This window comes from Neophocaena asiaeorientalis, unplaced genomic scaffold (genome assembly GCF_003031525.2).
Source record: "Neophocaena asiaeorientalis asiaeorientalis breed wild unplaced genomic scaffold, Neophocaena_asiaeorientalis_V1.1 scaffold275, whole genome shotgun sequence".
NCBI classification, from domain to species: Eukaryota; Metazoa; Chordata; class Mammalia; order Artiodactyla; family Phocoenidae; genus Neophocaena; species Neophocaena asiaeorientalis.
The window spans coordinates 1,588,313-1,608,016 of NW_020173679.1; positions in this window are offsets into that span (position 1 = coordinate 1,588,313).

Genomic DNA, 19,704 nt, shown 5'->3' on the forward strand with positions numbered 1-19,704 from the left:
AAGCTCCGCCCCGTCAACTACATCCCATCCAACTCAGTTTTGTCATTTTTCTAACCAAGGAGGATCGGTCAGAAAGAAATCCCTCATTCAGGGATTTGAAGGCGAGGGATTGAGATGTTTCCCCTGATGACAGAGTTCTGGCTGTAGGGGTGTTGCTGGTCTGGGGGTGTTGACGAAAATAATCAATAAACAACGTATAAATAGGAAAAGAGTTTTATTTGAGCCAAACTGAGGACTATAGCCTGGGAGACAGCCTCTCAGGTAACTCTGAGGAACTGCTCTGGAGAAGCATGGTTTTCAGCACAGTTTTGTGTCAGAATAAAGAACATCAAACAAGTCAGGGATACATTCCTTCAAGCTTTCAGAAAAACCCGGATCAGCACGTACACAGTGAGTCAGTACCGTCCTGGCACCTGGGAAGGAGGTCTTACCATTGAAGAAGTACCAGCATTGGCATCCCAGGAAGGGAGGCATTTAATCTTTATTTTTAACATGGACATTCTTTCTTTTTTTTAAATTGAGGTATAGTTGATTTACAATGTTGTGTTAATTTCTGCAATACAGCAAAGTGATTCAGTTATATATATATATATAAAACTCCCCCTTGGCAACCACGAGTCTGTTCTCTAAAATGGACATTCTTTGCTTCTGGTCAATGTGCCCTTTTCTTTAATAATTAAAGCAGATACACAATGCTTGTTTGATAGGCCACAAACAGGCTGTGTTAGCTAGCATGAAATTCAAGTTAACTCATGTATAAGCCAGAATGACTTTCCATACCTCAGTATGTGAAAATGTCTTTTATCAAGGGTGTATCTATAAAGATGCCCTCTAGTTTTCCGGCTACAAAGCTCCCATGTTTCCAGTTCCTGAGAGCCAGGTCAGTGGCAAAGCCAGCAGGGATGAGCAGGGCTCCAGGTGGCCGTGTGGCCGAGCCTGCGAGCCGGTTTTTCCATTCCACCAGTGACCTGGGGCCACACTGGTGGCCTGGTCATGCCCTCGCTTGTTGGCCTGCAGCGTCCCGCAGGAAAGGGCACGCTTTTGTAAAGCTGCCATTCTTGCTTGAGCCCTCTTTTGACCTCTAGGGTCAAATAGCCGCTGTTCGTTGCTGAAAACGGTTCTCTTTTTACATGTTTTCTTGTGGGTGCATGCGTGCACACATACACACACCGTGTCTCCCTTTCTGTCTCTGAAATTGATGAACAGGTTGAAGCCCAGTTCTTCCGGGTCATCACAGAACTCCCTGTTGCGCTGGTGTTCTTGGCCGTCTTGCAGGTTACCTTGGCAACGTGTACATTGCTTTTTTGGCTTTCATGGTACAGCCAGTACTATAAATTTTCTGTTTTGAGTTTTGTAACTTTGTGGCATTTTAGATAATGTTGTGATTGTACTTTGTTGTGTAGAGTAAAAGGACTGTGTTGAATAAACCTAGGATTAGAGTGCAAAAGTAAAATCAAATAATAATGCCATTTGTAGCGACATGAATGAACCTAGAGGTTATCATACTAAGTGAAGTAAGTCAGATGGAGAAAGACAAATGGTATGATACCAGTTATATGTGGACTCTAAAAAAAAATGAACTTATTTACAAAACAGAAACGGACTCACAGACTTTGAAAACAAACATATGGTTACCAAAGGGGAAGGGGGGGGTAAATTAGGAGTTTGGGATTAACAGATACACACCACTACATATAAAATAGATAAACAACAAGGACCTACTGTATAGCGCAGGGAGCTCTACTCAATATTCTGCAACAACCTGTACGGGCAAAGAATCTGAAAAAGAATGGATATATGTATATGTAAAACGGAATCACTTTGCTGTACACCTGAAACTAACACAACATTGTAAATCAACTATACCCCCAAATAAAATACAAATTAAATTTTAAAAAATAGAATAAAATAAGGAAAGTAATGGTGATTTGCCTGCTAGGGTTGCTGTGAGACCTGAGTGCAATCAGGTGTAGTCCTGAGCGAGCAGCTCTGTAGATGGCAGCTCTAGGGTTGAGGTGAAGGTCATAGGAATCAGGTGACCTGTTTGAATCTCAGTTTAGACACTCGTTGGCCAAGGGGCCTCGGGCAAACCTTTTCTGCCTTAATTTCCTCTTCTGTCAAATGGGACTAATAGGGACATTGTGAGGATTAAATTTTTTTAAATGTGGATCGTGTAGCACAAATGCCTGGCACATGGTTGACCTCAGTTAATGGAGCCAATAGTATTATTAAATATTCCTCGTGATATCTGAGGACCCAGCATGCCTGGACTTCATTCATGAACTTGCCAGGGAAATACATGTCCCTGGGAGGTGTGCAAGATGGCCTTGGGGAAAGACTCTGGCCACAGACCAGATAGGGCTGTATGTTGGAGCTTGGGATTTCTTTATATGGAAGGAGGCCTAGTGTCCTGCACCCCTTGCCCAGTTGGCTCCACCAGAATTTCTAGATTCCTAAGTCATTGGTGAAGGAGGCAACCCTCCTTGTCCCTGGAGTTTCCTGGGAAGGGTTTGGTCTCTGTTTGGTGCCTTGTTATGGGGTTTCCATGGGGCTGCCGGAGCTTGGCAATTGCATTGACCTTGGCTGCAACAGCCCTGGTACCAAAGCTGGTTCACCTTGAAGTGTGAGGAGGAGAGAGAAGGAGGGTGCTGCAGGCTCTGGGCCAAGGATGGAAAAGCCTGTAATGAATCAGCTTTGCTGAGCTCGGGATGAACAAGAGGAGAGGCCCGTCCAGGACCCTGTGCTTCTGAGCGCTTCGCCTTCCTGACTCTGAGGCCAGCTTTCTGTTCCTTCTCTGTTCCAGTTCCAAGGTCTAGACCTCCCAAAGGCTCTGAGAGTGAATGTGGGCCCGGTACCCAGGCTCCAAAAGCATGCAGTCATTCCCTTATTCATTCATTCAAGATTTCACTGAAATTCGTCTATTACATGCCAGGCCCTGCACTGGCGTTTAGGGAAACGGTTGTGGACTTGCCCTCAAGCAGTCTACGGTCTAGAGGAGCTGGTAAAATGATAAAACAACAGAAACAGCAGTGTTATGAAAACTTTTTTGTGTATTTGTGGCATAGACCCTTTTAAGAATATGATGGAAGTGAAGAAACTTCTCTCCAGAAAATGTAATAAGCACAGGCATATGAAATGTTACCTACAGTTTTAGGATGGTTATGGGTTCACCTGACACCCATTCGAGAACCCAGATCAAGAGTTTCTGAATCATAATGGGAAACTAGCTGAGAGAGCCAAGCAGGATGCTGTTGCAGTGCAAAGCTAAGGGACATTTCTTAGTCTAGGAATACAGGAAAGACTTCCTGAAGGAATCACAATTATTCATTCAACAAGCATTTATTGAGCACTGACAAAATGCCGTCCATTCATGATATACCACTGAATAAGAGAAGCAAGGTTCCTGCTCTTCTGGAGATCACGGTCTAGTGGGGAGAGACAAAGATAAACACAGAATGTCTGGAGGTGATGGGGGGCCTGCTGTAGGGAAAGTGCCGCGAGAGGGAACAGTTCATGGAAAGACTCTAAGGGTTTCATTGTGACGTTAGTGGGAAACCATTTTTCTCTTTAAGTTTAAAATTTTAAATCTGCATAAATGGAAGCAGTATGCACATGTCTTTTTAGGGCTGCTTTTTCTCATCCAACGAACCTTGACAGATGTTAAATTAACTTAGCTAATTTGTTTTCAATGCTATATAGAATTATATGGGCACATGTATATCGTATTTTATTTATCCATTCTCATATTGATAGACATTAGGTTGCATTCTGCTTTTTACTATTACAACTGATTCTGAAATGGAGGATGAATGGGTTTGTGCATTTTCAACATTATAACACGTTGCCAGATGGTTCCCTAAAGTTGGCATCCAAATTTATATTCCCACTAGCAGAGTCTGAAAGTTCCCATTTCCTTATATCCTTGCCAGCAGTTGATACTGTCAGCCTTTCAAAAATTTGACAATGTTTTTGGTGTAAAAACATTTGGTGTAACTCATTTTAATTTGCATTTCCATGATTACTAGTGAGGTTAAACATGTAACTTTGTATTTATTGGCTCTTGGAGTTTCTTGTGAATTGTCTGTTCATATCCCTTGCCCATTTTTCAACGTGGCTGTCTTTCCCTTTTTTTTTTTAAACATCCTTATTGGAGTATAATTGCTTTACAATGTTGTGTTAGTTTCTGCTGTATAACAACGTGTATCAGCTATACGTATACATATATCCCCATATCCCCTCCCTGATTTACTAATCCATCATCTTTGGTAAATGTTGCAAATGTCTTCTCCCACGCTGCTTCCTGGAGGTTTTTTTTTGCGGTACGCAGGCCTCTCACTGTTGTGGCCTCTCCCGTTGCAGAGCACAGGCTCCGGACGTGCAGGCTCAGCGGCCATGGCTCACGGGCCCAGCCGTTCTGCGGCATGTGGGATCTTCCCGGACGGGGGCACGAACCCGTGTCCCCTGTATCGGCAGGCAGACTCTCAACCACTGCACCACCAGGGAAGCCCCCGGAGGGTTTTAAGAAGAGGAGTGAAATGATCTGATTTACATTTTTAAAATTTCATTGCCTATGGTGTGAAGAATAGGTCAGGGTGATAGCCATGAGTGGATGCAGGGAAACCAGTTAAGAGGTCATTATAATAGTGGTCCAGGGATGGATAATGGTGGCCTGGACCAGGGTGGTAGAAGAGGAAATGGAGAAAAGTGGACAGTTGCAGAGTACGTTTTGGAGGTAGAGCTGACAGAACTTGGTGATAGATTGGATGTGGGGAGAGAAGAAAGGATAGGAATCAGGATGACTATTAGGTTTTTGGCTGAGCAACTGGGTGGATGGTGGCACCATTAACTGTGATGGAGAATGGCAGGTGAAGAAACAGGTTTAGGCTGAGGGTGGGGGAGTAAACATTTCTGTTTTCAACACGTTAATCTTGAGACAGCCTGTAGATATCCAAGTGGTGAAATCATGTAGGTAGTTGGATCTATGAGTCTGTCTTCAACGTGTTAATCTTGAGACAGCCTGTAGATATCCAAGTGGAGAAATCAAGTAGGTAGTTGGATCTATGAGTCTGTCTTCAACGCGTTAATCTTGAGACAGCCTGTAGATATCCAAGTGGTGAAATCAAGTAGGTAGTTGGATCTATGAGTCTGCAGTTCAGGGGAAATAGCCAGGGTTAGAGATAAACATTTGGGAGTCAGCAACACGTGGATGGAATTTAAAGTCACGAGAGTGGATAAGATGGAAACAAGGGATCCCTGATGAACCTCAGCATAGCCAACATTTGGAGGTTGAACAGAGGTGGAGAATCAATAAAGTAGACTTCCCCTAGAACATACACTCCATGGGGCAGGGTTTTGTTCTGTTGACTGCCTAGGACCTAGCATAGGGCTTAGCAAGTAGTAGACCCTTAGTAAAGATTTGCTGAAGGAACGCATGAAAGAATAAAGGAATGAATGAAGATATTGAGAAGGAGTGGTCAATGAGGTAGGAGGAGTAGAATAAGGTATCATGGAAGCCGAGAGAAAGGTTTCGAGAATGTAGGAATGGTCAATTGTGTGGAATGTTGTCAAAAAGTTGCATAAGAGATAGATGGAGAAGTGACCATTGGATTTGGCAACACAGAGGTCATCGGTGACCTTGATAAGAGTATCTGAGACTTGAAAGATGAGAAATTTGCCAGGTCCTATGAGGCAGGGGGCAGAGTGGGGGTGGGGAGTGAGAGAGAGAAGATTTTTCCAAGCAGTGGGAAATGCAGGGATATGAAAATGCAGGAAGACAAGTGGGCTGGCTCATGTCACTACAAGTTATTCCAGCTGATAGGAGGGTGAAACTGGCCCCAAGAGAAGAGGTTGGGAGTACGGGAAAGCCGAGCTTAGGAGGGGGTTGAGGGCAGCCCAGCGGTTTTAGAACACGATCACTTGAGCTGGGGTTAACCCTAACCCTAGCCCTAGCCCTAACCGATCATCCAGGTGTTATTCAAGATTCCAGGGTCAGAATTCTGATTCAAACTGGTTTAAGCAAAAAGGAATTATTTTTTTCCAGGGATAGATCCTGACTTCAGATACATGACTTGGCCTCTCTCCTTGTTCTCCTTTTCTCTGTGTTGGCCTCCTTGTCAGGCAGGCTGTTCTCTCGCAGGGGAGTGGGGCGTGGGCGGGCAGGTTGGTGGCCTGCAAGTCTAGGCTTCCATCCTACTCCCTCTGCAATCCCAGGGACAACGCTGGGCTCATTGCCAATCTTTCAGTCAAATGGAGTCTCATTGGCACTGACTGGTGGTCATGTGTCATTCCTGAGCCAATCACTGTGGTCAAAGAGAGGATGCTCTTCTCTGATTGGCCAGACCTGGTCATATGCCCCTCCCTATAGCTGGGGCTGAAGATGAATCTACCCAAGGCAATTTTCCTTCGGAAAATCAAGGTGCCAACAGAAGAATGGGGTGAGGAGTATGATGCTGGACAAGCAAACCTAGAATTCAATGGTTGCCCAGCATAGAAGTCTGTTGTTTTGCAGAATGTTAGAATATTTTAAAAAAGGAAGTACTTTTAGAGATTCCCTAACCCAGTGCTGTCCAAAAGAAGTAGAATGTAAGCCACAGATACAACTTTAAGTTTTCTAGTGCCCACATTAAAAACGAAAAAGAGAAACAGGTGAAATTAATTGTCACAGTATATTTTGTTTAACCCATTAGATCTAAAATATTATCATTTCAGTATATAATCAATATAAAAAGTGTTAATGAGATACTTTGTATTCTTTTTTATAGTAAGTCTTCAAAATCTGTATTTTATACTTACAGCACATCTTAGCCCAAATGTTAAAATTTCTCCAGAAATACTTCAACTGTGTTGAAATTTTATCAAATTTACAATGGAATTGGAACATTAGCCAACTCTAGCTGTGAGCCTCACCAGAGACATTATTTATAATTCAGCCATTTAAGATACACCTGAGGGCTTCCCTGGGCTTCCCTGGTGGCACAGTGGTTGAGAGTCCGCCTGCCGATGCAGGGGACACGGGTTCGTGACCCGGTCCGGGAAGATCCCACATGCCGCGGAGCGGCTGGGCCCGTGAGCCCTGGCCGCTGAGCCTGCGCGTCCGGAGCCTGTGTTCCGCAACGGGAGAGGCCACAACAGTGAGAGGCCCGCGTACCGCAAAAAAAAAAAAAAAAAAGATACACCTGTACTCAAAAAGTCTTGTATGTTTTTATAAAGTTTTATTTTTCAGGTGAAGAAAAATACATTCGAAGATCGCTAGGTCAAAAACAAAAACAAAAATCCCTTTGTTCCAAATGTACCTAACACTTCTCCAGTGACTGTGTATCAGTTTTAAATTTCATATTAATTAAAAATAAATAAAACCTCAAATTCAGTTCCTCAGTCTCATTAGCTGCATTTCAAGTGAGCGGCTCCCGTACTGAATAGCGCACCCCTAATCCAGTAAGTTCACTTGATGGAGAGGGAAGCAAGGTCCAGGGAGAAGAGTAGTCTGGCCAAGGACACTGGGCTGAGTGGGGGCAGGACCAAGGTCTCCTGACTCTGTCGGGGCTGTTCTGCTCCACTTCGACAAATGCCCCGTTTTGAGCAGGTCACTGAACACCAATCTCAGAAGCAGCAATTTTGGAAGTGGAGCTGGAGACAGAAGCCTTTTCTTACTCCCCACTTCTCAGCAGTGAGAGTCCCAGCCGGCAGAAGGCAGAGCCTCTGGCTGGAAACTTCTTAGTGTCCCTTTATCTTATATTCATCTTGTCTGTGGTCATCTCCACCACCGGACGATAAATGTCTGTAGAATGACTGCATAAATTACTGAGCACCCACTGTGTTCTAAGCACTGCAACCAGCCTTAGGGACACCGAGATGATGCTGGCCCAGCTCCTGCCCTCAAGGAGCTCACCGTCTCGCCCAGGGAGGACAGAGCGGTAAACACATCATTTAGGGTGCCCACAGGGTGGTGTGGGCAGCGCTTGTGGGAGCGGACACATCACGTGCCTCATGTATGGAAACACCAGCAAACAGCCTCCGGGCTGTTTGAGTCCTTGGGAAAATTTGTTGGGAGTCCACACCTGGTACCACTGGGTGTTGGGCCTCAGCCTGTGGGTGTGGAGGTGTTTGGGTACCAGCCCAAAGTCTAGGAAGGGTTGTTTTTGTTGTTGGTGTTTGGAACTGAGAGGGCTATTGTTAGGTGATGTCTCAGCTTGTTGGTGAGTGGTGTTGGCTTGGGACCATAGGGTGGGTATTACCATCAATTAACATCACTTCGTTGATGAGGACATCGCTTCATCTCTCACTGAGCACCCACAGCAGCATCCTTCTCTCTCTCTCTCTCTCACACACGCACACGCACACGCACGCGCACGCACACGCACACGAACGGCTACACAATTTAATTTGCAGAGCCCAGCGCACAACGAAAATGCAGGGTCTCTTGTTCAAAAATTACAAATTTCAAGATGCCAACATTGGGCTTCCCTGGTGGCGCAGTGGTTGAGAGTCTGCCTGCCGATGCAGGGGACACGGGTTCGTGCCCTGGTCCGGGAAGATCCCACATGCCGCGGAGCGGCTGGGCCCGTGAGCCATGGCCGCTGAGCCTGCGCGTCTGGAGCCTGTGCTCCGCAACGGGAGAGGCCACAACAGTGAGAGGCCCGCGTACCGCAAAAAAAAAAAAAAAGGTGGCATAATTGAAGCAGATCATTAACCAAGTGTAGGTCCCTTGCGTGCCCTGGGCCTGTGTGATTGCACAGGTCATGAGGCCGGGCAGCCAACCCTCTCCCCGCGCAAACACACAAGGTCCCTGCTGTTGGCATTAGACTCATGCCTTCCCTTCTCACCCTCTGTGAACGAGGTGAAAAGTGTGTCAACTAGTGCCAAGGTTCGAGATATGTTAACTCATGTCATCTGTCGACATCCAGGTGTAGACAGTGACTGTCCTGCCCACTTTACAGATGAGGAAGTAGAAATGCAGAGGCGGGCCTGGCCCTGGAACCCAGAACTTAGCTGAGGCCGGGGCTTGGGCTCGTGCCCCTGTACTGCCACCTCTCCTCCTAAGAGGAATAAGCCACCTCATTCTTGGAGCCCTTCCTGATATTTTTCTAATATTCTTTTCCTCTGAAGAAAATGGGGAACCTGGTAGAATAACGGAATCACCAAATTCCTCTAGCCATGTGGGGTCACTCTTCCCTTCAATGAGTCCCCACCATGGGGACCCATGGTGTCCAAACCTGGCCCGAATCGCCAAGGGTTCGCAGGGGGGTGTGTTTCTCTGAGTCATCTCCTACAGCTGTCCTTGTCTCTCCAACCCCATGTGGACTCAGAAGTAGCCCGTCTTCCTTTAACTTCTCAAGGTGCCACTCACCTGAGCAGTGCAGGCTTTTACTGAGATTTGGGGTCACAGAGAGAATTGCATCACAGAACAGCAAACAGTTGGAAGGTACCATTAGATGCTCATCCTCTTAGCCATCTCTGGGCCCCCATTGCTTCCCAGGGCTCCTTCCTGAGTGAGGTTTCCCTCAAGTACCTCCTTACTTCTCCTGTTTTCCTCCCTGGTTCTTAGGCTGCCTCTCTTGGCTTTTTCTTGTACGCCCATCCATCCATCCATCCGTCCATTCATTCCTCACCAAGCATCTAGTATTATCAGGTACTGTGTTTGGTGCTAAGATACAAGGAAGAAATGGTGGACAAGTCTCTACCCTCATGGGCTCCCAGTCTGGTGGGAAGATGGACCTGAGATATTGGAAACAAACACACAGATTAACTTCTACATTTTAGTTGTGACAGGTGCCATGAAGGCAAAGGTGGAAAATAAGAACAAGATGGGGCAGAGCCATTTTAGACTGCATGGCATTTAAGCTAAGACCTGAAAGATGAGTAGGGGCCAGCAATGGAAGAAGAATGTCCCTGATAGAGGAACAACATGGGCAGGGACCCTGAGGTATGGAGGAGCTGGGGGATCTATGTGGAGTAGAAAAGGACCCAGGGTGTCTGGACGGTAGTGAGCAAGGGGGAGAGCAGAGGAGATGAAGTTAGAGGTGGGGTCTGATGGTGCGGGACTCTGCAGCCATGGAAGAACACTAGGATGTAATTCCTGGTCCAGTAGGAAGCTATAGGAGCCTTTTGAGCGTGGGAGTGATGGGATCTGAATTACATTTGAAGAAAGATTAATCTGGCTGTTAGGTGGAGAATGAACAGGATTGAAAGGACAAGAGTGGAAGTGGGGGACAATTGCAGACAATTTCAGGGTTCATGTGATGGATGAGGACGGCTGGGTCTGGAATGGTGGTGATGACACCAGAAGAGATAGACAGATTTGACGTTTATTTTGGAGGCAGACCGATACTCCGTGCATAGCGTTTGGAGATGGACATTTCTGGGACCTCCCCTCTCATCTACAGCCCCACCGGCACTCCTCATCCAGCCTTCAGACATGTGACCCCAGCCACCCAGGGCACTGAGCACAAAACTGTGTTTCTGGGTATTTGAGGTGGGGAGAAAGGCTGGTGGACTCCTTGGAGGGTGTTAAAGACCTAGTCAAGTATCAGATGGTGGAAGTTGAACAGAATGACCTTTGATAACCCTATTTTTCTTCCTGATTATTGAAGTAACACACAAAAAATTTAAAAGATTGATGATGATGTCATAGGTGGGCAAGGAGCAGGTATCTTACTTATCATTAGTGGGAAAATCAACAGGTAAATCTTATTTTTTGGAACATACTTTGGGGTTATCTACTTAAATTTAAAATGTGCGTGACCACAGACTTCCTTAGAACCTCCTCTAGAGAAATGAGAATGTACCTGCATGCATACAAGCTTGAATGAGGATTTTCACTGTATCAGTGTTCGTATAGCAGAAACTGTAAACAATCTAAGTATCCATCAATTATGGATAAGTAGACAAACTGTGGTCCATCCATGTAGATACCATGCAGCAGTTAAAATAATTGAGGTAGATCTCCTTATTACCAACATGAAAAGATCTTCTAGGTCTGCGGGTAAGTGAAAAAAAACAAGTTACATATCAGTACAGTACGTACATTATAATATCAGATACGTAAAAAAAGAAAAAATCCTAAAGAATGCTGTCCATTTCTAAATGTACACACACATCTATGCAAAATGCATAGGAAAAAGACTCAAAGGAATGACATTAAACTCATAACAGTGGTCACTGGTGGGAGAGGATGGACACTAGGGCGGGTGGTGGTTAAAGATGCTGCTGCCCTTATGTGTTTTGTTTGAATATTTCACCCCGAATCTATTTTCATGCATTACTGGTATAATTAAAAAGTTAAAGCTAAAACTAATATATAGTCATTGCAAAGCCTCTGAAAATAACAGCTATGCAAATGAAGGGGAAAACACGTATATTAAATACATCCCAAAGGTAACCATTATTAAGATCTTACTACACATGCTTCTGAATCTTTTCTGTATTTTCCTATGATTCAAAAATAAAAAAAAAAGTATATTAAATATACTGTTTTATGACCTGCTTTTTAAATACTATATTGTGTCTCTCTATGTCAATAAATATTCTCTCAAGTTTTTTTTTTACTTTTTACATATTTTATTTATTTACTTATACTGAAGTATAGCTGATTTACATTATTGTGTTAGTTTCAGGTGTAGAGAAAAGTGATGCAGTTATACATATGTGTGTATATATATATATATATATATATATTTCAGATTCTTTTCCTGTATAAGTTATTACAGATTATTGAGTGTAGTTCCCTGTGCTATACAGTAGGTCCTTGTTGGTTATCTCTTTTATATATAGTAGTGTGTATATGTTGGTCCCAATCTCCTAATTTATTCCTCACCTCCCTTTCCCCTTTGGTAACCATGAGTTTGTTTTCTATGTCTGTGGGTCTGTTTTTGTCTTGTAATGGGTGCATTTAGTGTTCTATGCTGCTTACATTTACCATCATGCACTTGAATCCCCTGTGGTTGACACGTAGCTCATTTATATGTTTTCTTTATTATCTACAACCTTGTAAGTGCATCTTTATACAGCTGTCCAGTTGTTTACTTAGGATCATTTTATTTGGAAACTATGTGGGATGAAGCTATTTTAAAGCCTTTGATACGCAATGCCCAGTCGCCTTCCATAAATGGGAACCCACTGCAGACTGCAAAGGCAGTATGTTCCAGACAGGTCCTCTTTGCCTCAAGGCTTTTCAAGAGCAGTTTCTTATCCAGAGAGGATCAGTGGCGTTTCTCTCATAGGAGACCTTCAGAGAAAGAAGCGTTATGTCTGGTCCGGGTTGGTCTTCAGAGGTAGAGCTGTCCAGATAACCTTTTGAAGTCCCTTCCACAACTGATCTGAGGTTCCAATAACAAGAAGACAAACCACGCAAGCTGCATCAAGGTTAACTTTGACATCTGGCTGTGAGGGCTAAAGCCCCTGGGATGATCTTCAGAGACTCTGCCATCTGAGAGCCCTGTCAGGAGTCATGTTCCCTTGAGGCCCACAAAGACAGGGCTCCAGTATGGATTTGCTGCACTTTCCAAAGGTAACCACCTCAAAAGTTGTGTATACCTCCCCAAATAAGATGCTGGGCATTTTTAAGAGGCAAGGGGGAAGTCATGTGATAGAAGGGTTCTATGGTGAGCCCCAAAGGTGACCAGTAAACTCTGAGTTTTCCCAAGGGCTAGAGCAGCCTTGACCCATGAGTTATGGTGTCTGTGCCTGGCTCTCAGGGCAGGCTTGAGGAAGGCTCCTCCAGCAAATCCTTGATTCTCCACCCTTTATAAAACCTCTCCATCCACCTTTCTTCAGGCCAGTGCACACAGCACATTGATGGAAATAACCATCACCAAACGACCCAAACGTGGCATAAGGAGCAACCACCACCCCTGCAACCCCCGACTGCTTCTCCTCTACTGGTCCCTGCTTGGTTTTCTGTAAATACTAAGTGTATCAAGAAATACAGTGTGGGAATTCCCTGGTGGTCCAGTGGTTAGGAATCGGCGCTTTCGCTTCTGTGGCCCGGGTTCAGTCCCTGGACAGGGAGCCAGGATCCTGTAAGCCGTGCCGCGCCACCAGAAAGAAATACAATGAAATCATAGTGTCATTATTGACCCTCTCACCCTCCCATTCAATCACTCTAAGATCTTTCAAATATATTCCTTTTCCCCTATTCCTACGGCCATCGTCCTGTGCCAAACCCTCATCACTGCAATACGAGTGAATGCTTATATAGACCTTATCATGGGCTAGGCATTGTCTTAAGCATTTTAACATTCGTGATTTCACTTAATACACACAAGACTCCACAGAGGCAAAGCCTCATGGCCGGTCTCCCCTCTCCAGTTTCTCTCTTTGGAGTTCACACCATCCTCATGGTTGCCAGGGAGTATGGGTGCCCATGAGTGGTAGTTTCAAAAATAAACAAATGGGACATAAGGAGACTTCAAAGCTTTTGCACAGCAAAGGAAACTATAAACAAGATGAAAAGACAACCCTCAGAATGGGAGAAAATATTTGCAAACGAATCAACGGACAAAGGATTAATCTCTAACACAGCTCATGCAGCTCAATATCAAAAAAACAAACAACACAATCAAAAAATGGGCAGAAGACCTAAATAGACATTTCTCCAAAGAAGACATACCGATGGCCAAGATGCACGTGAAAAGCTGCTCAACATCACTAATTATTAGAGAAATGCAAATCAAAGCTACAATGAGGTATCACCTCACACAAGTCAGAATGGCCATCAGCAGAAAATCTACAAACAACATATGCTGGAGAGGGTGTAGAGAAAAGGGAACCCTCTTGCACTGTTGGTGGGAATGTAAATTGATAGAGCCACTATGGAGAACAGTATGGAGGTTCCTTAAAAATCTAAAAATAGAATTACCATACGACCCAGCAGTCCCACTCCTGGGCATATACCCAGAGAAAACCATAATTCAAAAAGACACATGCACCCCAATGTTCATTGAAGCACTATTTACAATAGCCAGGACGTGGAAGCAACCTAAATGCCCATTGACAGATGAATGGGTAAAGAAGATGTGGTATATATATATATATATACAATGGAATATTACTCAGCCATAAAAAGGAATGAAACTGGGTCATTTGTAGAGACATGGATGGACCTAGAGACCATCATACAGAGTGAAGTAAGTCAGAAAAAGAAAAACAAATATCGTATAATAACACATATATGTGGAATCTAGAAAAATGGTACAGCTGAACCAGTTTGCAAGACAGAGATAGAGACACAGACGTAGAGAAAAAACGTATGGACACCAAGGGGGGAAAGTGTGTGGGGGGGTGAACTGGGAGATTGAGATTGACATATATACACTAATATGTATAAAATAGATAACTAATAAGAACCTGCTGTATAGCACAGGGAACTCTACTTCACGTCTCTGTACATTAGAAACTAACACAACATTGTAAAACAACTATACCACAATAAAAAAAAAATTTTTGCTGTTTTATTTTTGGCTGCGCCACTTGGCATGCGGGATCTCAGTTCCCTGACCAGGGACTGAACACTGGCCCTCAGCAGTGGAAGCGTGGACCCCTAACCACTGGACCGCCAGGGAATTCCCTGCATTTCCTTTTTCAAATTAAGAACATTTCATCCATGTAAAACAGATAAGTGAAATAATAATAATAATACATTCATATACCCACCATCCTACTTAGGAGAGCTGACATTATCAATTCCTGAAGCTTCTCCATGTCTCTCCTTGAGCTCTGCATGTCCCTCCCATCTGGAGGCAATAACCTGAATTTTGTATTTATCATTTCTTTGTCCTTTTCTTTACAGTTTTCTCACAGATGGATGCAGTCCTGAACAATACACTGTCTAGTTTCGCGTGTCTTTGAACTTTGGAGAAATGGAAATGGGCTGTCTGAGTTTTCCGACAGCACGTTTGTTTTCGATCTACATTTTGTTTCTGAAATTCACCCATACTGTTGAGTAGTGCTGTTGTTCATGCATTTTCGCTGCCGTAATGCACTCTACTGTGCGAATAAACCAAAGATCACCGATCCATTCTCCTCCTGATGGACGTAGGGCTGCTGCAATCAATATTTATTGCATCCCCTGATGCACACGTATAAGAGTTTCCAGGTGAGGCACACGGAATAGAAATGCTGGGTTGGAAGATATGTGCATGTGAACTTGACCAGACAATGCCAAGCTGCTTTCCAAAGCGGCCGTATGAACTAACAACACCCCCACAAATGGTGTACAGAGCTTGGTGTACACACTTGGTGTTGTCAGACTTTAACACAGGTGCCAACCTTGTAGGTGTAAATTGGCATATTATGGAGGTTTTAGGTTTGCGTTTCCCTGATTCCTAATGAGACTAAATGTTTATTGGCAATACTTGTTTCCTTGTCTGTGCAACGTTTGGTTAAGTTTCTAGTCTTTTTCTGCTGTGTCGTCTTTTTCTTATTGATTCTTTAGGAGCTTTTTATATATTCCGATCCTAATCTTTTGTAAATTATATGCCTTTCAAGTAGCGTTTCCCAATCTGTGGCTTATCTTTTCACTTTCTAAATGGTGTGTTTTGGTGAACAGAAATTCTTATTCTTAACATAGTGGAATTTATTGATGCTTTCCTGTGTGTTCTGTGCTTTTTGTGTCTTTTTAAGGAAATCCTTCCTTCCCCTGAGGACATAGTTTCCTGTATCTTCTTCTAAAAGTTTTGCGTTGCACGTTTAGGTCTTTAGCCAACTGGAATTGATTTTATATACATAAGGATGTAATTTCAGGTTTTTTTCCATATGGATAAGCAACTGTTCTAGCTCTACTTATTGAATAGTTCATCTTCTGTGTTATTTTTAAAACCACCTCTTCTCTAGATCACATTTCCATTATCCTTGAGTCTGTTTCTGGACTCTCTAGTCTGATCCAGTGGCCTATGTGTCTATCTCTGAGCCCAAACCATACTACTCCAACTACTAATGCTTTAAAATGTCTTAATGATCACTTTATATTGTATGTATTGATACCTGGTAGGCCAAGCCCTACTCCTTGTAATTCTTCAGGAATGTCTTGGCTCCTTTTGGCCCTTTGTCCTTCCTTATAAATTACAGAAAGAGATTGTCATATGGCATGAACACCTGGTTGGGATTTTATTTGGAACTGCACTGAATGGTAAATTAATTTCTGCAGATATTATATTTTATATAGTTAACATTGGTTTATATTTACCTGCATGGTTGTCCTTTTTTTCATTGTTCTATCTTGCAGTTTTGACCTTACACCTGGAATCATTTTCCTTTGACCTGAGGTACATTTTTTAAAGTTCCCTTGGTGAAAGTTTTTTAAAATTTTTCATTGGAGTATGGTTGATTTACAATGTTGTGTTAGTTTCAGATGTACAGCAAAGTGAATCAGTTATACATATATATCTCTCCATTCCTTTGCAGATTCTTTTCCCATATAGGTTATTACTGAATATTGAGTAGAGTTCCCTGTGCTATACAGTAGGTCTTTATTAGTTATCTATTTTATGTATAGTAGTGTGTATATGTCAATCCCAATCTCCTAATTTATCACTTCCCCCCACGTTTATCACTTCCCCCCATGTTTCCCCTTTGGTAACCGTAAGTTTGATTTTGAGTTCTGTGAGTCTGTTTCTGTTTTGTAAATAGTTCATTTGTACCATGTTTTAAACTAGATTCCACATATAAGTGATATCATATGATATTTGTCTTTCTCTGTTTGACTTACTCTTGGTGAAAGTTTATTGGTGGTCAAGACACCCAGTTTTGGTTTGTTTGAAAATTTTGTCCTTGCTCTTGAAAGATAGTTTTGCTGGGTACACAATCTTAGTGACAATTATTTTCACTATGGGACAATTATTTGGTCCTTTGAAAATATTATTCCACTGTCTTCCAGCCATAGTTGTTAACATTGAAAAGTTAGCTGCCCTTGAATCCTTGTTTCTTGGTTAATCATCTGTTGCTGCCCTCTCTGACTATATTTTCTCTTTGACCATTCTCTTCTCCAGGTGCGTTATATTATACATACATGTGAAGTTAAGCTTTGATCTTACTTGAGATTTACTGTGCTTCTTGAATATGACTCATGTATTTCATCAATTCTGAAAAATTCTTACTGTCATCTTTTCAATCATTGCTTCTTTCCCATTGTATTAGCGTTCTCTGGCTGCTGTAACAACTTACCAAAAACTTCGTGGCTTAAAACAACAGAAATTTATTCTTTCACAGTTCTGGAGGCCAAAAGTCCTAAATCAGTATGATTGAGCTGATATCAGGGTGTCAGCAGGGCCATGCTTCCTCTGGAGGCTGTAAAAGGGGATACCTTCCTTGTCTCTTCCAGGCTCTGGTGGCTGCTAACCTTCCTTGGCTTGCGGCAGCATCACTCCTGTCTTCAAGGGCAGCATCTTCATATCTATCTTTGTTTTGTCTTCATGTAGACTTCTCTGTGTGTTGTCAAATCTCCCTCTACCTCCCTCTTATAAGGATACAGGTAATTGCATTTAGGGACCTTGGATAATCTACCCTAATCTCCCCATCCTCGACTCTTAACTTAATCACAACAGCAAAGATCTTTTTTTTTTTTTCCATATATGGTAACATTCACAAGTTCCAGGTGTTAGGACATGGATATCTTTTGGGGGGCCATTTTTCAGCCTACTTCACTGAACTCCAATGAGATGTATGTTACATCCTCCCTCTCTGTCCTCCATGTCTTTAGGGTTTTTATCCTGTAGTTTATAATTTTATCTCTCTGTGCTACATTCTAGATAGTTTCTTCAAATATATCTTCAGTTTCCCAAGTTACCTTTTCAGCCCTAAATAATCTGCTATTTAATCCAGCTATTGATTTTTATTTTTTTAATTAATTAATTTATTTTTGCTGTGTTGGGTCTTTGTTGCTGCATGCGGGCTTTCCATAGTTGCAGCGAGTGGGGGTTACTCTTCATTGTGGTGCGTGGGCTTCTCATTGAAGTGGCTTCTCTTGTTGTGGAGCATGGGCTCTAGGTGCATGGGCTTCAGTAGTTGTGGCACAGGGGCCAGTAATTGTGGCTTGTGGGCTCTAGAGCGTAGGCTCGGTAGTTGTGGCGCATGGTCTTAGTTGTGCTCCAGGGCATGTGAGATCTTCCCAGACCGGGGATCAAACCCCTGTCCCCTGCATTGGCAGGTGGATTCTTAACCACTGTGCCACCAGGGAAGTCCCAGCCATTGATGTTTGAATTTCATTTCATGTATTTTTCATTCCTAGAAGTTCTATTGGGTTCATTTTCAAAACTCCATGGTCATTTTTATAATCTCTTGCTCCACGTTCAGTTTGACTCTTTTTTGAATTGATTCAATTCTTTAAATTGAATGTGGCTACAGAAAAATATGTAACCCTTTTGAGAAATTGTGCTGTGAAAATGATCAGAGAAATGGGCCAGTTGCTGGAGGAGATGTAGGGTCAAAAAAAAAAAAAAAGGTTGAGAAATTACTTCAAGGTAAGAAAGAGATTTGTATGGTGATGAGAACGGCAGCAGACAGGGGCCGGCTGATGGGGCAATGTCCTTGTATAGGGGAGAATAGACAGGACCAGTGCACAGAGGGAGTAAAGGGGCTCGGGTACGAGCTGGAGAGTTCACTCGATGGTCACAGTGGGAATGCAGAGCAGAGTCACATAGGTTGGAATGAAGTGATGGATGGATGTGGGCCATCTCTTCTGGTTGCTTCTGCTTCCTTAGTACATAGGAAGGAATGTCATTAAGCTGAGAAGGAGGATGGGGAAGAGATGCCTGAGCTTTGAGAGAGGGAACGTGTGAAATGCTCATCTAGGACAGTATGGGAGTTGAATCGGTTGGGAAGTGGAATGGGATGGGCTGGCAGCCACAAAATACCCCATGGAGAGTAGTGGGCTGAATTTGTTGAGACTGATCACCAAGGTTGTATTTTTCTAAAGCACAAATTTGACTATGTCCATCCCCAGCTTAAAACCCTTATTCACTCCCCCTGCTCTAAACTCCTTTGTATGGCAAGGTCCTCCATGACGGCAGGTTTACCAGATCCCAATTATGCCCTTTACACCCAACAGCCCAGAGCAGCTTGCATTTCCCCCAAACAGCTTTTGCACTTTTCTGCCATGGCTCCTGCTTTTTCCACTGCTTGGAATGCCCTTCCTGCCTATGCCCTCCTATGGGGAGTCTGTCCACAACGTCTGCTTCCCTCTACTTCCTGTCCCTCACCCCACAATCCCCTGTACAGACTTCTCTCATCTGTTACAGCTCCTATAAAACTTCACTGGCTCTCAGTCATTTATGTTTCTGCCTCATCTGCTCCATCAAGGGCACAGACAATGTCCTGTCCTTTCTGAGTCCCTGGTGTCCCGCACCAAGCAGGAGTTAAGACAGTGTCTGCTAAGAGGATTGACCGAGGGCTTCTAGAGGAGAGCTGGGTCAGGCCAGCAGGGGTGGTACCCAGAGTGCCATTAGTGGAATCACTGGACTGTGGAGAAGAAATCGGAACAGTGGCCAGGAAACCGAGCCAAGGCCTGAGGTCGGGAGAAAGTAGGCCACACTCTCAAGTGGAGGGCTGAGAGGGAGACGGATGGAGAGGCTGTGGGAGTGAGGGGGAATGGGGGGGTGTGGGGGCCGAGCCGCATGGTCCAGGACGCACGTCTTTGAACACTGAACACCTGGCAGAGTGACTCTGCTGTCACCTGGTCCTCATGCTGGGGAGGGGCACAGGCTGCTGCGAAGT